Source organism: Panthera onca, chromosome D4, assembly GCF_046562875.1.
Source record: "Panthera onca isolate mPanOnc1 chromosome D4, mPanOnc1 haplotype 2, whole genome shotgun sequence".
Lineage (NCBI taxonomy): Eukaryota > Metazoa > Chordata > Mammalia > Carnivora > Felidae > Panthera > Panthera onca.
Window position 1 is genome coordinate 67,057,505 of NC_138351.1, and position 20,452 is coordinate 67,077,956.

At 42.7% G+C, this 20,452-nt stretch overlaps 1 protein-coding gene across 3 annotated transcripts in view; it reads right to left on the reverse strand.

The window, feature by feature from the left end:
• ABCA1 (ATP binding cassette subfamily A member 1) overlaps positions 1-14,948 on the reverse strand; it is a 133,462-nt gene extending 118,514 nt beyond the window's left edge. Inside the window, exon 1 of one of the 3 annotated variants that reach the window (XM_078436624.2) lies at positions 14,823-14,948. The gene's annotated coding sequence lies outside the window, so the exon portion shown is untranslated. Of the gene's footprint in view, positions 1-14,672 lie in introns of all 3 variants that reach the window. The other 2 variants (XM_078436623.2, XM_078436625.2) reach the window with 2 other exon arrangements.
• Positions 14,949-20,452: the final 5,504 nt, after the last annotated feature.

The window sequence follows — 20,452 nt, forward strand, 5'->3', positions numbered from 1 at the left end:
TCTGAGCAAGCACCTTTAGGACAGTGAAATGACACTGGGCCGTGCCACTTGCAAAAGGGTCACCAAGTGACACCAAGAATGTCAGACTCAGTGATGCTGGCATAAGAATAAAACTACAGGTTTACAGGAAGCTTGGTGCAAAGAGGAAAATACACATACAGCCCCAGTCAGCACCCACCACGCTGCTCCTCCAGCCCCTTCTTCACCAATACACTTGGCCCTTGTGCACTTCACATTAAGTTTCAAAGAGAGATGAGAAATACAAAGAAGAAAGGAGGAGACAGACAGAGGAAGTCCTGCAAAAAAGACAAGGTAGGAAGGTTTATTTCCCACTTGGCAAAGCCGTAAGAAAAACAGGAACTACTTCCCGTGACTGCCTTGTACCCTTCTAAAGCATTAAATCTGCCTACGGAAGCGTAATAAGGGGGGAAAAAATGCACATGTTTGCACTGCTGCCAGGAACTCTCAGTCTCTGCAGTCACCAAAGGGTCGGTTGGTGTTTTTCCTTCTGGCAAGAACACTGGGGGCACGTGAGGCCAGGCCTAGAGAGCTGAACTTCCATCTAAGGTGCAGGTCGACCCCTCGGCCAGGGCATGTGCCAGACGAGGGCCGTCCCCAAGCAGGAACCACACCACCACCATTTCTCACTGCAGCAAAATAGTTGGCCCCTCATAAGGCCATACTCCAGTCAATTGTCTTACTGACAGAAAGTTTGATGCAGTTTTGGAGAACCGTTCCCTCTACACCCCTGTCCCGACCTTATAGAGAAGCGGAGGCCCTCAAAAAGCAAGTGGCTTGACCAGACTCACCCCCTAGAGTTAGAGCTGGCCCCCACATGTCTAAAGAAGTAACTTTTCCGGGGCACCTGGGTGGCTCATTCGGTTAAGCGGCCGACTTCAGCTCAGGTCATGATCTCGCGGTCTGTGAGTTCGAGCCCCACGTCGGGCTCTGTGCTGACAGCTCAGAGCCTGGAGCCTGTTTCAGATACTGTGTCTCCCTCTCTCTCTGACCCTCCCCCTGTTCATGGTCTGTCTCTCTCTGTCTCAAAAATAAATAAATGTTTAAAAAAAAATAAAAAAAAGAAGTAACTTTTCCAACAACTGTTATACATCCCTCCCCACTATCATCTTTCCGCTGCAATTCTGTTTGTTCTTCTGAACACACTTCTGAGTTCTATCCAAATATACCCAGAACGTGCAGTCAGCAACTAGTGTTCATTTCTCCCAGAGAGAAGTCTTAAGGACAACTAGTTCTCCAAATTTTACATAGATAGATAGATAGATAGATAGATAGATAGATAGATAGATAAAGTGTACGTTCTACTTTGTTGACAAATGTCTACATGATTACCAGAAGTGAGACAGAAGTTGAAATTTGTGACAACAGCTTGTCAGCATCTCTCCTGATAAAACGTATCTAGACGTCTCACATCGATAAACAGCTAGCCAGTAACATAGACGTCTCACATCGATAAACAGCTAGCCAGTAACATACAAAGCAGCAGGTAGATGTAAGGCAGGATTGAACCCTACCACATATGAATTGAAAATGAGTTGGCACTAGAGCTCAACTGATTGCATATTCATGAGATGTTGATACAAAACAAGACCCACCTACGCATCTGGTCTCCAAAGAGATGTGGAGGGTCCTGTAAAATTAGGGTATGAAACCCATGAGCCCAACAGAGCACGCTTGCTTTGGAAAAGGTCTGTTCTTTTCATTGCATCTCTGAGCATATGTCTCTGGATCAGAAGCCCCACTCAGGGAAAAGGCTAATGAGATTACTGATAGTCAGAAAACCAGGCTGCATGCAACAGGCTCACCGAAACCAGGACTGAAAACAGGACGTAGCTGCTGAGGTGGGAGGAAGGGATTTGGACTGTGACTTCTCCCCTGCTGACCCTGGGGAGCTTTATTAGCCCGGGGTTCATTTGACTGTCTGAGTTTCACTTCTCTGGACTCCAGGTGCCCCTGAGCTCTCTATCTTTAAGGCCATCCTTGCTAACCCTAAATTCCACCCCCTCACATTTCCCAACCATCCTATAGACTCCCAAATTTAGTTAAACTGCCGTTAGCTGCCATTAGGCCCCTAGAGGCCTGCAGAAAGGCCATGGTCTGGTATTCAGCAACCCCTGAGATTGTGTTCCTACTTAAATGGTAATATTTTAATACTCAAATTTGAGGACAAAAAGATGTAAGAAATCCTCCAAGGTAAAAAGTCAAGGGTAAAAGGAAGCAATTCTATCATTATAGAAGATTTCTATCATCCTGGAAGAGGCTCTATCACATACCCATTTTTAAAATATATATCCAATGAATTTCATCAATTCCAGCAATCTGTGACTCTTGGACACTTTTTTTTTAAGTGCCAAATGTATCATACTTACTTATTATTAACAATTAGTTTATAGAGGAATACAGATTCAATTTCCTGGACAAAAGTATTTGCTAATAGCTAATTTTCAAAATGAAGGCTATGAAATGAACACATACAAACTGAAAGAAGAGACACATGAATGCCATCAAATCTGTAACTAGCCCTGGAGAAGCATTATCCTTCCTGCTGTCAACAATTCTATTTTAAAGGAGACTCACAAGGTTTAAATCTATTTCTATCATATTTGAACAGCCAAAGATACGTTTCATCACTCTCAACATTGCAGTTGCTACCAGCTAATACAGTCTCAGGACTTCTAAAACTGCTAAGAGCCATGGTTTTCAAAAGCAAATCTGTCCCGTACCCAAGTTCTTGTTTCATTGTTATTGAATTATGGAGAAGTTCTAACAAAATATTAGAGATAGCCCATCTCCCCCTGCTGATTTCCATTAAACAAACACACGGCAACCTTCAAAGGAGGATTTCGGCAAACAATACAACTATTTGCTTTTTCTCTGGTAGGAGTACCTAGCATATAGGAAAAAGAAGTTTCCTGTTGAAAAGAAATCAATCTGTCAACATTATTTATCATAGAAAAAAAATTTTTTTCAACTACCATTATAATACCAAAATAAGAAGGGCCTGGAAGGAAGGAGCTATTGAAGTCAGAAACACCCTGAGCTATACAGAAACACAAGCAAGCAAGTCTCCATGAGCAATCAATCATTTATTTGCAGAAAAATTTGACTACCGTGTTCCCCGTTGTTGCAGGAGGGTTTCCCAAGAGAATGTTAGGATAAAAGTCTAGTGACTGTATCAGCAAAAACCATTTTGTTTGGCTCCCATCTCTGAAGGGTCAACATCTTCAGATGTCCAACCTTCTCCTAGCATAAAGGGTTTATTTTTATAAAAGTGCTCAAAGGACTTGGGGACAAACCCAAATCCTTTCACCGCCTTCCCCTTCCCTTGGGCTTATGCTACTGTATGGCAAACTCTTCCTAAACATCCTTAACTCTTATTTTTTTTTTTAATTAACTGGCCCAGTAGAAAGCAGGGAGGTTTTGGAGTCAGAGAAAACTGGTTTGGAAGCCTGACTCTGCTCCTCACCAGCACTGGGACCGTAGGGACTCTGAGCCCCTGTATCCTCTCCAGAAAATAGAACTAATAATGTATACAAACATTAAGTCAGTTCCAGGAACAAAGTAAGTGTCCAGTAAATGGTAGCTATTATAATGATTAGTGCTGCTGACTTCACAGGGTGAAGCATTCATCATGGGTGGGGCATAAAGTGGGCAATTTATTAAAGGAATCTCTCTTCTCTCTTCTTTGTCCACAGAAGGTACTATTTCCCCAAAGGCCTTTCCAGAACGAACTGGAGCTCTCCCCAGTGCCCAGCTCAGTGGAAGATGTTAAAGGGGTGACCCTGATACCCTGGTGCCACTTCTGGAATTGTTTTACCACGAAATCCTCTTTTGGGAGCCCCCAGCACCCACTCACACTATTCCCTCCATGCTCTGGGCAGGCAACTCCTATTCCCTATGCAAGCACACTGCTCCCTTCCTCCAAGTCTTCAGCACCTGGCTGTTTCCCTCTCCACCGTGAAGTCTCCTCCAGCCTCTATATCAACTACCTGTTTGCTACCTGGGCCTTATACTTCATCTTTTCAGGCTCTCCCTACAATCCTCTCCAGGCTACTGACTTATCAGGTGGTCCCTGCTAAACTGTAAGCTACGTGCAGCAAGCTACTGTGTCTCAACATCTTATTCTCTGCCATATTGAGCCCAGTGCCCAGGAAGACTCTATGCTCTGTAACATTCGTGGAATGAAGGCTTCTGAAGTCAGACTTCAGGAATGAGAGCAAATAGTTAAAGCAGGCTCACTACAGTAACAAATCAGAAGTTTCATTGAAAGTAGAGGTTCAGATAGCCCAGAAGCATGACAAAATTTCCAGCTGTGCTCAAAGAAACTCAAGTTCAAGCGCATTTAATTTGGTTGTCCTCAAAGCCGCCCTAATTCGCTGGGAAGGACATTCATTTTCATTGGTTTCATGTGGGCAAAGGAGAATGGGTAATTTGCCAGACATAGGCTCTAGAACCCCTGTAAGCATGCCAGCTACAAGAATACCTCCCCTGGGGGCTCAACCCTAAATATAAGACTGCCAGCATTGGTCAAGACTCTTGAACTCTAAACACATAGGCTCAAGTCAAAAACTCACTCAATGAAGCACAGCAATACCTGAATAAAATTTTTCCACCTCAATACTCTATCCCCTCTACATTTGCCAAAACGAGTTATCTAACCCCAGGCTCTTGTCCCATTCTAGCTCACCGAGTATGTGACCAAACCCTAGCAATCTTTATCCAGAACACCTTCTTTCACCAGCCAGCTCTTGAGGCAGTGCGGGCTTCTGTCACATGTCTGAGATGCTTCTGTTTCTACGGCCCAGCCAGGACCAGGTAACTAAGTAAGTGAAAATTTAGTCGGGCTTCCAGGACCCGCACAGAGATCCAGGGTCTGAGCTCCGCCCCCAACTTTACACCTGGAACTCCTCTGTAACAACCAAAACACACCATGTTGCCGGCTGCGTTGCTTAATCAAAAGAAGAAAGAGGAATAAGATCACAAGTTTAAATCCATACACTTGTGATTCTGAAAAGCAAAAATTGAAGGATGTTGGCCTTTTTTTTTAAACACTGGCAACATGAACTCCATTTTTTGAGGTTTGGGAGGATCTTCTCAGAGGAAACAGATCTCTACTATTCCGATTATTATTATGATTCTAAGTATTCCTTCTAGAAAGCGCTGTCATTAAGATTTTCACAAATCCAACATTTTATATGCCAGATTAAAAAGTGTTCAAGGAAAAGAAACTAAACTATTGGGTGCAACTCCTACTAGCCTTCTTTTTTTTAACAGTGGTTTTACAGTGTCATTTAAGTATCTGCACAATCCAATCTCCCAGGCAGCCATGTGCTAAATATCTACATCAGGTAAGCACCGGAGTCCCCAACCTGGTGCTCTGCCTAAGGACAGAGTGCCTTGCTGGTCTCTGCAGCCACCAGGGGCACATGAACTCCTCTTAATGGAGGCCATTGGAACCAACTGTCAGACAACCCTCCCTTTGCTCTGGGGAAGAAAAAGGCACGCTGTGATCATGTGAAATGTGACCAGGTTTGGAAAATGGAAAATGGCACTGATGCCACTAAATTTGCAAATCCTGCAACAGAACAGACAACTGAATTAACATAACTTGACCAAAGGCTTTCTTTTTTCTTGAACCCAAGGTCCTTACTACAATGAACACAATCATTAAAGTTAAAAAACAAAACAAAACAAAACACCACTCTGCCCTGAATCACAATTAATCTTAACGGGCCAAAATTAGCACGGGGTTTTGTACTTTTGCATAAAGGAAACAGACTCCAGTTAAGACTCGACCTTCAGGACTGCTGTGGGGATTTCCTTCCTATTCAAACCTACAACCAAGGAGCAATTCTAATTGGAGAGAGAGAAAATACAGTTAAAAAACTCCTTAAGATTCAAATTGGACCAACAGACAATAAGTTAATGAGGCCAGTCTGATTTTCAAAGATTCAGTGTCCATTTTAAGCTGAAAAGGACAGACTTGTATAGACACAATTTTTTTCTCTCCTAAAAGGACATTGTAAATACTACCCAAAATTCTGGTATAGTAGCAAAAAGTCTGGATTAAAACACGAGGGGCCAAGATTTTAATTTCCAGGTAATGACCCCTGTGGGGTAAATCCACTATATCACTTTAAGCCACAGAACAGAAAACAAGTCTTGATGATAAAGAGGCTGGAGTAGAAGATCTGAATCTAGGAAAACTGCTTGGAGCTTGGGTATCAGACTTGAGCTTGAATCCCCCGTGTTGGTTGCCATGTTGCCATTAGCAAAACGTGTGAACCATGAACGACTTATTTAACCACTCTCTGCATCAGGTATACAGAGACATCTCTGTATGATGGGACATACATCAATATTTCCCCAAACGTGGGAATTCATCACAAGGTGAATTTAAGTGCCACTTAAATTCCACTTAGACAATTCTAGATGGACAGATGCAGTATGAAAAACTGAATCACACAATGAGAAAAATTCATTCAACACTTTTTTGGCCTTTATAAAAATTTTATTACATTAAAGAGAAAGTTTGTTTGGCCTGCTCTTCAACACTTCTTTAATATTGGCTAATACCCCCTTTTAACAAAGTGACAACAAGTCTCTGAGTCCACCAGCACCTTTGGAAAGCAAGTTTATTTCACAGACAGACTATTTAGAAAAACGATTTTTTTTTAACATTTATTTATTTTTGAGAGAGAGAGCATGAGCTGGGAAGGGGCAAAGACAGGGTGACACGGAATCCGAAGCAGGCTCCAGGCTCCAAGCTGTCAGCACAGAGCCCGATGAGGGGCTGGAACTCGTGAACTGCAAGATCATGACCTGAGCCGAAGTCAGACGCTCAACAGACTGAGCCACTCAGGCACCCCAAAAAATGACTTGTTTTCACTCTATTTTGTAAATACACTCACAAAAATGTGAGTCAATGTAAATAACCTGAATGACTTATGTGCTGCCTATCAAAGATAGGGTGATGGTGACAATTACAAGAGGTGACACGGAGGAAGGCCTAACCCTCGTCGTGCTCTCATCTACCCGTGGTCAGTGGGTAAAATTTCAGTCAGTGAGGAATATGAGTAGAGGATGCATTGCAAACAAAAGTAACCAGAGAGGATGAATGTGAGACACCACAACAATGAGGAGCAGAAAGGGGCTCCTAAAATCGAAGGAAATTCAGTTAATAAATAGTTATTAAGCCATACTATGTGCTAATAATCACTGGCGAAAAAACAAATCTAGTTCCTTCAAGTATGCCTCTTATAATCTAGGATAAAAGCTGTCAAGATAGGTCAGAGTCTTATTTCAAAGAGCCTTGAATGCCAAGCTAATGATCATCATGGCAGCAGACCCTCCAAGTCTTCTGACATGTATTTAGCCGCTAGTACTTTACGTGGTATTTGAAAAAATATTTGCCAAAGAAATGAATTTCAGTTTAATGGTATTTTTTTGTACATTAACACATTTAATTTTTTTATATTAACACATTTTTCTAATAGTTTATCTTCCTCTTCCCTCCCTCTCCTGATACCAGAGATCACACCTCACCCCAGTTAAGGTCAACGGACACCTCCACCTCCAAGCCCTGCCCCTGGGAGCAGAGAAGGATCCTCAGGTCAATCTAAACTCATTACTCTGGGTCTTTACTGTCTCTCTGCCTTTCCAAGGAAGGCTGTTGCTTCCATCAGTTTGCCTTTATGTCAAACTTGGGTCATCTAAACACCAGATGCAATTGATTTCAGACTGCCACCCCCTTGGGGATTTGCTTCTTCAAGAAAACAAGCTTGGTATGACCCTTGACAAAAGGAATTATTCCCAACCTGGCATCTTACAGGAATTTTGCAAAGCAAGTGTAAATAGGGATATGAAACCCACACAACTTCACAGTGTCTTTCCTCCTCTCATGCACCCCCCCCTTCCCATCCTGAAACCCCTTGCTCCTTTTCCGCCCCCTCCCTTCTTCCTTCTGGTCCCAATCTGTTGTGATCTCTGAGATAACAAATTCAGGACAATGCCTCAGAAAGCCCTGTGTCTTGCCCACCTACCCCCAGTGAGAGTCTTCCAAGATATTTAGGAATATCCTTATAAGGTTAGTCCAGTTCTCATCCTAGGATGGGCAGTGGTGCTCCTTTCACATAATGGCTTAACAGGACTGCAGGATAAGTGTCAGAAGCAAAACCTATACCCACAATGGAGAGATGTTCAGGATAGAGCGTCCAAATGAGTGTTTTATTTCAGAGAGATTCTCCAAATGGTGAGTTGGAGATGGGAACAACGTCTCACTAAATCATGTTTGCTCTACTGAAGTTTATTGAGATGAACCAACTCCCCCTTCCTTTGCATTTCAGATGAGAATGCCTTTTTGGTTCTATGATTCATCACGTCTTCCTCCATTAAGGCAGATAAGTAGACAATTTCCACAGCTTTCTTGCCTCTGCCTTCCTCTCCTATCACCTTCACCGTGCCACCTTCACTCTCATCGGGAATACTCTTAGGCACCCCCTGGGTGTCTCCTCTCTAGTCTTGAAACCACATAATCTGTGAAACTAATGCTGAAGATTTCCCATAGGACATTATCTCTAAGCAGCTCCGATCAAAGAATCACCCGGTTCCTAAATACACACCTAGAGCTGGAGGATGTAAACACATGAAGGGCTCTTTAAAAGTCATGCACTTCCTCCTCTTTCATTTTGTAAAGCAGGGACCTAAATCTTGGAAAAGTAAAATGACTTGCCCAAAGTCATTATATTTTTTATATATAATTTCAGAAATTCACTAAAGAGCCATGATTTCTGAAATTATATGTAAACAATATAATTCTATGCAAAATTACATTTAATTACACATAAAACTTGGAGTGTACATGTCTATGTATATTTTTTCTGAAGAGAGAATCCATTGATTTCATCATATACTCGAGATTATTAAAAATCCTCTCCCCATAGGGGCATGTGGGTGGCTCAAGTCAGGTAAGCCTCTGACTTGGGCTCCAGTCAAGATCTTGCAGGTTCATGAGTTTGAGCCCCATGTCAGGCTCTGTGCTGACAGCTCAGCGCCTGCAGCCTGCTTCAGATTCTGTGTCTCCTTCTCTCTCTACCCCTCCCCCACTCGTGCTCTGCCTCTGTCTCTCAAAAATAAATAAAAACATTTTTTTAATTTTAAATAAACAAACATTTAAAAAATCCTCTCCCAATAAATGATGACCTCTGATACTGGTTATGCATATAAAATTCTTTCTGGGAACTGTCCCATACTAAATACCAGTTATCATAAAACATCTGGACTTCAAGACTAGCCACATAAAATGTTTTGGCTTCCAAATGCTTCTTGGAAGTTGAATTTGGCATAGAAAATGCCGTAGAGTTTTAAACAAATACACACACACACACACACACACACACACACACACACACACAGAATGAATAAAAGAACAGATCCTATGCATAAAGGTTGTTTTGGTTTTTTAAAAAGTATTTAAATTCTATATTACTTAGTGAATTATCTCATTCTTATTTTAAAAAATTAATTGATGTGCAAATCAAAGTGCTTTAAAGTGAAAGGTCATAGATGATAACATTTTCTCAAATCACAGCTGCCTCAAAAAGAAATGAAACTGATTGGGCCCCTGACTGGCTCAGTCAGTTAAGTGTCCTATTCTTGATCTCTGCTCAGGTCATGATCTCATGGTTCTTGGGATTGCTTGGGATTCTGTCTCTCCCTCTCTCTACCCCTCCCCCACTCTCTCTCACTTTTCTCAAAACAAACCTTAAAAAAATGAAATGAATGGAATCACAATTGTTTGTTCTACAAAAAGTGAGCTGACCTAAATTGAGTAAAAATTTCTCAATCTTTATCACAAACCTAACTACAAAAACTTCACATATATTTCTATTTCTAAGGCTTTTCTGTGATTATCCCATCATTATAATTTGTTTTTTAGAATATAGCAAACAAAAATTAGTTTCCCATTCTCTTTGATTCGTTCAAGTCAGCTTTTATTGAACCCCTTTCATATCAAAGGGGTTGAATTAAGGACTGGGAGAATGAATCAAAGACCTCCTTGAGGAGAACCGTACACTCAAGAGGAATACAAATACATGTTAACTAAAACCAAAAAAACAATTAAATACATGACATGAATAGTGCAGTAATCTAATCTTACGGAAGCAAAAAAGAAGGGGATAATCGTCACTCAGTGTTAGCAGGGAGGAGTGAATCCAGGAGTTCATGAGAGGGATGGCATTCCAATCAGGTCTGAAATTGAGTTTTCAAAATGTAAAAAGACAGGATTTCAAACTTTATTTTGTTCCAGGAACTACGTGTGATGCACCTGCCATTCACTATTCCCATAAATGCTCTTTGCCTTAGCATAGTTTATTATCTTAACGGAATGCAAAGTAACGGAAAGCTTTATCCGAAGACTATTTTACACATGAGCTTTTCATTCTGTGGTTTAAAACATTTCTAAATGTACCTCTCTAACAACATCTATGCTGGTTATCTACCAAGGAACTATTTTTAGGTAAAAATATCCAAATGAAGAGGAATCACTCTTTGCCGTTTGCTAGTATTTCTTTTGTCAAAACTTGGATATCCTGACAAAGTCCTGACTCTGATATTGGCAAATTCATGGAAACTAAACTGCCCGGGGTTACAACCTCAGCTTCACTACTTACAAACTCTGTGATCAGGCTCCTTAACCTGTCTATATCTCAGTCTCCCCATCTGTAAAATAAAGATAATAATAGTATCCACAACCTGTGCTTCTCATGAGAACAAACTGAAACATCATGTAAAATGCTTAAAACAACATACAGGACACAGTAAATGAACAATAAGTGAAACTGCTTCTAACTAAGTAGAAATGTTTTCTAAGAACTGATTTCTAATTTGCTGTAATAATTTAATAGGAAAACCAGTTTCCCATCCTATTTCACTTTCATAAAGCCGACTTTGACACTGTATTTACTTGCTGAGAAGGATGCCATACGAAACGGCTAAATCTGATTCCTAGACAGTAATGGCAATAGCTTATTTCAAAAGGTCCACAACATAATTAAGGATAGTACAAGCAGAAATTGTATTGTTTTATAACCAACAGAAAAAAAAAAAATTCACCAAAGTTAAGACTGACAGCTAAATTAATAGTTCTCTTGCCTTTGTCTTTTTGTTCCTTATACTTTTACAGCCAAACACTCTGCCATTCCATTTTAGATGTATTACACAGGAAAACATTTTGACATCGTAGACCTACTCACAAATATCTGACTGAAGCAATAGTAAAATTTTCATTTTAAAACCAAGAAAAGAATTAATGTTATTGTCTGTTCTTTCCACGGTGTTGCAATCCCTATGCAACCAAGATCCTAAGCTGAGAATTTGGCTGGCCCACTCACAGCACCAAGGGAAATATGATACAGGCTGTAGATTCTGATAAGGGCTATAGCAGATGAATGTACCATAAATACAGTGAGCATTCTCAGAGAGTCCTCTGCTTACAGCAGCTGAAATTGTACCACCTCAAAGCTTAGTGTGGGATCTAAAGTACTCTGGGGTTCACTGGCTGGGTTCAAATCTTAGTCTTGCCACTTGCAAGATGTGTGGCCAGGGACAGACAAGGTAGTTCACCCTTCAGTTTCTTAATCTGCAAAACAGGGATGATAAATAGGTTTGTTGCAGAGATTCAATTAGTATTTGAAAAGCATTTGGAATAGTGCTTGCCACATGGTGCTATTTAACAGCACCTATGAAATAAACATTACAATAACTCTGGCATTTACGATGATTCCCACATGCAGATATGAAGAGGGTCTCAGTTTTTCATGTAGACCCTCTCCCAGAATAGTTAAATAAAACAAATTTTCAGAAAGACCATTTAAACTTTGATGCTGGAATAATGGCCATATACAGCATTTTACTTGCATTATTTCTTTGACATCCAGACAGTAAATAAAAATGCATTTGGATTTGAGAGTATTTTAGAAACAAAAAACCATGTCTACTGGTAATTTCTAGATATCCAAAACGTTCACAATTAAAGAGTCTACAATAATGTCCGCTTAATTACTTTAGGAGCTAAAAATTGAAGTAGTAAAGATATTAACAATTTGCAATCACTATGAACATAGCATAAGTAACTTGGTTCATGGGAGGATAGATCCCTAAAAACTTTTTTTTGGATGGAAAAATATTCCAACTTCTCCCCATATAAGGTAAATACCTACAGAAGGTAATTAAAAACAAAAACAGAAAACAAAAAACTGTGTTGCTGAGTTTCATTCATTTTTAATAATGTAAGCACTGAGACTTCCTACAGTGGAAGTTGAAAACAGCCAAGTCCTAATTATCCTTTTTCAATCCTAGACTGACCATTATCTCATATGAACTGTAAATATGCCCTAAGTCAAAGATGTGTCCATCAGAGGCCTCTATTTCAATGTAAACTGAAATATTTATGACTTGAGATCTCAAATGCTCAGGAGGAGGGCCGACACACATTTCACAGGTGTCCCCTCCAAAATCAAGATATGTTGTTCTAGAACATGAGGCTTGTCCTTGCAAGGGAATTACTCTTACTAGAATAGCAATTCTTTGTCTCTTAAATGGACTGTGGTACTCATTAAGCGTGGTCACTCTGATCCTACTGCTTTCTTTCAAGTAGATACCAATTTGCTCTGCGTGACCAACAGTTGTTTTTTTTTTTTAAACTCTCTATCATGAATTATTTGCTTTATAGGAGCAGTTAGGGAAGAGGCTGACAATGGAAACTTTGTACTTATAAATCATTATACTATCTGAAGAGGTTCTACCCCAGAACATTCTCCATTGCTTTCACACTTTCTTTGATTTGGGAGAAGTGTCTTCAGGGCATGATTCAAACAACAGAAAGCCTTCATTATTTTTGTGGTAGGTATGAGAAAAATGGGCCGAAATAAAAGGGGAGATGAGAAATGAGGGACTGTCTGAAAAGCTCTGTCTGAAAAGAAGATCAAAACTTAGGTTTGGGTCCCAAACCATTGTTAAAACAACCAGTAAAACTGCTTTTGAACTTGGAAAATTTGGTAAGGTGTCCTTTGGGGGAGGCGGGGAGGGAGACTGGGCCTTAAAAAGTGACTTGCTGATTTTCATCACCAAGTAACTTTTAAAATATCAAATTAGTCCTCTTTTATTTGTCCTCTTTTATGTAAATGTATATACCACCCATTCACTTTGTGAGGTGTCACTAAATAATACTCGGATTTTAAAAGCTGACGGTATCAATGCTGCAAAAGACAAGAGCCAATTACTTCCAGTGTCAGACGCTTCTCTCTCTATCCTTCTCTCTCTCTCTCTCTCTCTCTCTCTCTCTCTCTCTCTCACACACACACACACACACACACACACACCTTGTTTATTTCCTTCTATAAGATAAATGCTGAAAAAGAGACACCTACACACAACCATGAAACCGACCCACGCCAAGAACCTTCGCCGGTAACAAAGGTCTGGGAATCGGGAAACATTCTGATAAAAAAACAACCAGACGGCCTTTTCGCCTGCTCTCCCGGGATTCCTCCCAGTCTGCAACCACCCGTCTTCACCGGATCTTAGTCGGAACCGGCAAACCATAACGCTTTGTGAAGCCCGAGCCCCCTCCCGCCAACGGGTTGATTCCCAGGCCAGTCGGCCAGGAGGCGCTGCACCATTGCCCCCAGGCCACGGGCGGCCCAAGCGCAGCCCACCCTCCCCCACCGCGGAGCCCAGCCCCGCGGCGGAGCACGGAGTTCTGCGCCGCCCTCCGGGGTTACTCCCGGTCATTCCGCGGCACCATCTCGCCCCAGCTTCCCCATCCGTGCCCTGCCTGAGGCAGCTCCGAGAGACTGAACTGCAAAGGGCAGGAAGGATGGGGGCGGGGAGAATGGGCACATCACCTCCAGGTTTCCTCCGGCTCTTCTTCTAAGTCTTTCGAGTTTAAAAAAACAAAACAAAACCGCGTCCCCCCCCACCCGCTGCGCCAGGCACACCAGCTGGGGTGCGCAAACGAAGGCCAGAAGCAGGACCCCCGGGGTCAAACAAAGCCTCCGAGGCCTCAAGTTGATCAGTAGCGCTACAGACCCCATTTGGGACACCACCCAGCCGAGTTCTTGGGGAACAAGAACGCGCCGCTCCAGTCCGGGGGCGCACGGGGCGGATCCCCAGATCAGAGCCCAACTCAGACCAGCTCCTTCAAGAACGGAGCGGGGACTCAGTGCTGGCATTTGTCCCGGTGGGCGCCGGCCGACCCACAAACAGATTTCCAGCCGGCTCAGGCTCTTCAGAACAAAGAGAAGCGCTGGGTGCTGAGACTACTCTCCACCCCCCGCTCCCTCCGCCCCGGCAGCGGCGCCCCCAGCCCAACCAGAACCCTCCATCCCACTGCGCCCGCGGTACTGCGCCCGGGTCTCCACGCCCGGAGATGCTTCCCCGGCTCCATCGCCGGGCGAACCCCGTGCGCAGTAGCGCCGCGTCTTCGGGTAGCCAGAGCTTGTCCTAGGACGTCCTCTCCATTTACGCCGCCCCCGCTCCATTTGGGTTGCAAGAAGTGGGGTTCAGACTGGTCCCCGAAACTCAGCGCCTCCCAGAGCCTCTTCCGCCCCGAAACAAAACAATAACGCCCAGGTTACTGGAGAACCTCTTACCTGTTTTCCACTTTTGTGTGTGCGTCTTTTCCCCCACCCCTTGAAAAACCCTTCCGGAGAAGGGAAAAGGGGGAAAAAAGAGGAGCAAAGCGCCCCGAAAAATTGGTTCTGGCAGCGCCGGTCCAGCGGCGCCCCCCCTGCCCTGCCCACCTGCGCCCGAGGAGAGAGGTGTCCTCTGGGCTCAGCGGATCCCGGCGCCACTCACTCTCCCTCGGAATTACCGGGGTTTTGCCGCGACTAGTTCCTTTTATAGATTCGGCTGCGCTGAGCGCCAGGGTTACTATCGGTCAAAGCCTGTTCTCTCCCTCCTTCCCCGCCCCCTTCCCCGGCCTCTGTTTATGTAGTTCAGTCACTCAGCAGAAAGCACGTGGAGCCGCGCCCCGCCCCTTAAACGGGCGACGTCCTGCGGCTCTCTGCACGCCTGGGGGCCGAGGGCGGGAGGTGGGAGTTGCTGCGGGCCTAGCAGGTCCTGGGTGGGCGCCCCCTGCCCGGTCCGGGCCTGCCAGCCTAGGACGAGAAGGAACCGTGGGGCCTGCGGCTGAGCCAGAGATGGTCTCTTCCACGTTCTCAGCGGCAAATAGCACTAGTGGAAATCGCTTTCTCTCAACTCCTGCTTTCAGCATTTTTTTCCCTTTGTTACTTTACCCAGTCAGAGGGATTGGGGGCTGCAACCCCTCAGAACAGCATCCCCTAGCCTTTCCTTTCAAATGCCCGGGGTGTGGGAGAAGATGGACAGTCCTCTGGCTAATTAGCAGTTTTTGTTTTCCACCACAAACCCTGACTTTGGTATTCAATAGGCGACTTATTTATTGCCTTTGGGATTCCCCCGCCTGTGCCTCCCAGGTTCTGGGAGGGCCAATGAAACGCCTATTGCTCCTTCTTTTCACAAACTGGGGGAGGTGGGAAGCCACAAAAAAAAAAAAACAACAAAAAACAAAAAAAAAAAAACAGTCCCCTTTTAATTTTCATTATAATGGTCAGAGTCCCAGTGATAAATACACGGGACTTGTATTTTGGTTTCTACAGATTTGCAAAGTGCAGCCAGAGAATCGCAGTTGTGTGAAATTATATAACCATTCCAGTTCAACTTCCTCCTCTGGCTTCTGCTTTGACAATCAGAAGCAAGACCACCCATAACATTTGGGGGACAGAGGCAAAAGTACAAATGGAGGTCCACATACTTTGTCTACATATTTAAGTCATAAATCAACCCAACAAACTATAAAATAAAGGTCTCCTACCTGGAAGCAACCTGGAAGGGTAGGTTCACATTCAAACTCCTCACAGTTTGACCTGAGTTTTGTCAAGAATGTGGTAGAGTGGGACAGGGGACCCCCAAACCCTTTTTCTCTCTTCCCCACCCCCAACTCTATCATATTCCAGAAGAACCTTCAGTGTGTGCATGTGGACCTCAGCTGCACATGCCCCCTCCACACTATACCACACTATGCTACAGTCAGGCCACAACTTGGGCAGGTACACGCATCAGTGGTTCTGTTAACACTAGGAACAGATCCAGTGAGGAGGCCCACGCAGGCCCTGGACATGCACTTAGGGGCCCTATGGCAAGCAATTCTTGGGTCCCAGGCATTTATAATTCCAGTGGCATGGACACCTTGACCCTGTGGACTGCTCACCCTTTAGGAAGGGTTGAAGTTTGAGAAGGGCCAGAACCACACCTTCTGAAGCCCAGGGCCCAGGAGCATCTTGCCTTAGTTCAAGGGATAACCCTGGCTAAGAGACTAGGTTCTGGGTCAAATTTGGCTTGAGCACATGATGTGCAACTTTCTGACTCCATTTCTTCATCTGTAAAATAAAGAGAATATGTGTGCTCTCTCTGCCTCACAGGGGTTTTCTGAAAGTGAATTTTGTTCATTTGACTCCCTTGAAAGAATGGCACTCTAAACAAAGAGGGTATTATTAGCTGACTATTAATGTCATTTTCAGATACCAGCCATGGCCTATTAGGTTTTTCCCATGCCAAACTTGTAAAACTCCAGGTCTCATAAAGAGTTAAAAGTAATCTCTCTGACCCTCTAGATATAAAGGAAAGCTCCTGGAGGAGGTGATGCCATTCCAAGTATGATCAGGTGAGTGGTTAGGTCTCCCTGACTGCCCATTTCCTGCCTCACCCCCCACCCTCCACCCACTTATCACTGTGCTTAAAATCCCACCACCAAAATCATTGTTTTTGGAATTTTGAAGGCTAGGGTTCCCAAAAGAATCCCTATTAAAGTAATACTTTAGATTGTTCTACTGGGGTATGAATGACAATAAATCCCACACAAGACAAAGATAGGATGCTGGAGAAAGGAGATGAGACCAAGAAGAAGAAAAGCCTCAGAGAGAAGACAGTCATCGATTTTAAATTAAATACATCAGTCTATGGCTCCAACACCAAACGTGATCATTTTTAACGAAGAACAACTTGTGGAGTCAAGAATCTGCTCACCCCTGCGATGAATACATGAACACACTGTAATGGTTGAAGCATGTTTATTAGTCTTGTTGATTTCTACCAATAAAAGATCCCGAGCCCCCAAAGAGGCTAAATGATTTAGCCAGATGACACAAGAATGTAGGTCTGCTGACATCAAGCCCATACTTTACAAGTGTCATAGGTTCATATGACAAAAATATTGAATTCGAAAAGTGAGAGTGTAAAAGAATGTGTCCTTTGACAAAGTCTGCAAATGTGAATCCTCTCCCTTGAATATTGTGGGTTGATTTGTTCCTCAGTATGCTTCAGGGAGCTTTTCTCCAACTCTTCTGCTTCCTGCTAACACCAACATCAAAACTCAAGTCCCCACCTGAGGTGACCCTTTCCAAATATTGTAGGAAGGCCCTTCTTTGTTGCTGTTGCTCCAGAGAAGCTGATTCTGTAAATGCCGCCCAGGTGGCTTGAAGTTCTATTCTGAGATCACCCTGGCATCTTCTAATTACAGACTTGCCCTTCAGGCAGCTGTGGCCTTGGAGACCCTGCTAGAGGTCAGGGAGCTACAGAGAAACTCACTTTTATCACTCTATTGAGACTTTTGAGTTAAGGATTACCTAAAAGGCTTTGCTTCGATGTTGCTTTGATGTCTAATATCTATTAACCGGTCTACGTAAATGTACATGTACACAGTGTTTAAAATATAAATGATTTTCACTACACATGTGTTTGGGTTGGTATGCACACTCTTTGGTTTCCTTGGGAAGCTCTGAAAAAATAGAGTATCAGAGGAAGCCAGTGAAGAATAAAAAATAAAGTATTCTAAAAACAACTTTTCAGGCTGAATGTACTACAATTAAGACCTAATAACTGGGTTTTTTTAGAATTCCTGGAGAATAAGAGGTGCCTCAAAGTTAAGGGGAAAATATAGGTAATTATTTTTTCACTTAAGGAGGAATAAAAGGACCTACAGTTCATAACTGAGTCAGTTTCATTCCAATACACAGACACAAACAAATTATCAAGCAATCAATATTCAAATTTAAAAAAATACAAGGAATACCACCATTACCTATGGAGTAAACCATGAATCACATAGGCTCTGGATATCTACAAATGCAATTTAATTGGACCAATGCAATGCCCTCTGTATTAATGTGACTCCTGTTGACACTTAAGCAGAATTCAAAACCATTACTGCCTCTGGACTTGAGTAAGATGTTTGTTCCGCCTGTCACTGGGATCAGCAAGTTAGCCTGGGTTATAGGCAGATATATTCCTCTGAATTACTGGTTGATCAATGACACATAATTCTTTTTAAAAGCCATCCTTCCAATATGCCATCCTTCGAGCTCTCCTTCCCTTAATAGCCAAACTGCTAGGAAGATTTCATTTCTACTCCCTCCCTTTTATTCAAACTCTCCAGCCCATTTCAGGTAACCCCTCTCTTCTACCACTGAGTGTGTTCTGTCCAAATTCATTAATTATCTCCTTAAAAAAAAAAAAAAGGAAGAAGCATATCTGTTTTCTTTTTTATCATTACAACATATTTTTAACATAGAAAAACAGAAACATGTCTCAAACACAGAAAGACTGCTTAACTGGTAATGCTGATGACCTCCTTTAAGTTCTTAGGCTACCTGATCTCTGGTACTTGACACTTTTAACCACACCTTCCTTCCTGAAACTAGTTCTTCTCTTGTATTTCATGAATCTGGTTCTCTTTTGACTTTCCTGCCTCTTTAACCGCTCTTCTTCTGACTCCTCTTTCCTTATACAGATGTCTCCTAATACTGGTTTTCTCTTTTTATTTCAACATGCTCTACTCCCTTGGCTTCACTTAAACCGCATCTCTCCAGCGCTCATCTCCTTGCTGAGCTCCTGGACTATGCTCCCTAATGCATTGGTAGAGTATCCAGCGGGACCAACAGCGTGCTAAAGTCTGCCCAGTCCAGCTCAGAAGAGCTGACTGTGTATATTCTTCCCAACTCTGCAATAAGTGACTTCCATGGGACTGGCTGAAAATCGGCCAATGGTGGGAACATTTACACCATGGGAAATCTGATATAATCAAGGCTTTCTTTTTCCTTTCCTTTCCTTTCCTTTCCTTTCCTTTCCTTTCCTTTCCTTTCTGCTTTTGGAAAGCAAGATGTTAACACCTACCAGCACAACACTGTACAGGACATTCTGCAAGTAAATCCCAAACCAATCTTCCTATCTTGCTTTTAAATCGCCCTTCTCCATCTGCATTTTTTTGTCATTAAATGATGTCATCATCCATTCGTGGACTATGGGAAATCATAGTCACACTTGCTTAACTTTCCATCTCTCTGTCTTTCTCTTGTCATTCTAAAAAGCACCAAAGTCAGGTCAACTGAATTCTTAAATCTGTCTCTTCCTCTCCATCCCCCTCACTAAGTCCAAGCCAAAGGACTAGGCTTCAGTTTTGCAGTAACCTCCAAACTGTTTTTCCTGCCTTTAGATTCTTCCCCTTCCTATTTATCTTTCCTACCACAATGGAGTCATTTTTGCCTGGGGAGAAAGAAAGCCAATCAAACCAACATAAAAACTGTCTAACCATATCTTCTCCTCCCCTCAAAGTTTCCTATGGTTCTACATTGCTTACAAAGAACAAAACACCCTCAAAATTCCTTAAGAAAACCTACAAAGACCTTTGCAAACATGACTTCTGAAAGCCTTTGCAGCCTAACTGTAGACCCTGCTTCCTCCTCCACCCCCCATCCCTATCTCACCTCTACCCATCCTCCCTTCCACAAACTTTCCCTGCCTCTGCTTCTGTAGCTTCCCATTGTGTGGAAACCCTTCTCATCTGCACCCCTGTCCTCCTGTGTAAGAGTAGTATTGGAGGAGATGGATGGGGTTAAATTATTAACTCTGTTGTGCTGATTCTACAAGCAGGAGGCCAAAAGGACAGAGAAGAGAAAGGGTATAGAAAACCCTTCATTAGATGGAAAGGTGTGGGACACACGGTAGATGAAAGAGAGGGAGAGAAAATTGTTAAAGATAGATATTTTTTAAGTACTCAAATTAATAGGCAAATAATACAGTCAGCTCAGATCCATTAGTAAGTGTAACAATAGATTCAGAGGGCAGACACTGCTCTTAAGTTTGGAAAGAAAATAATTGGACTCTGGGGATTAAAAGAAATCAAGCATTTATTATAACCGAAGTGATGTATCTGCATTCTTCTCTCCTTATTCAGTGTGCTTTTCTGACACCTGTTAAGAATTCATATTCCTGGTGTGATTTCTGGGATGAAGGACTGTTTTATATCTTAGCCAGGAGATTTCCTTCTCTCTGATATATTAGTAAGAGAATAAGTCAT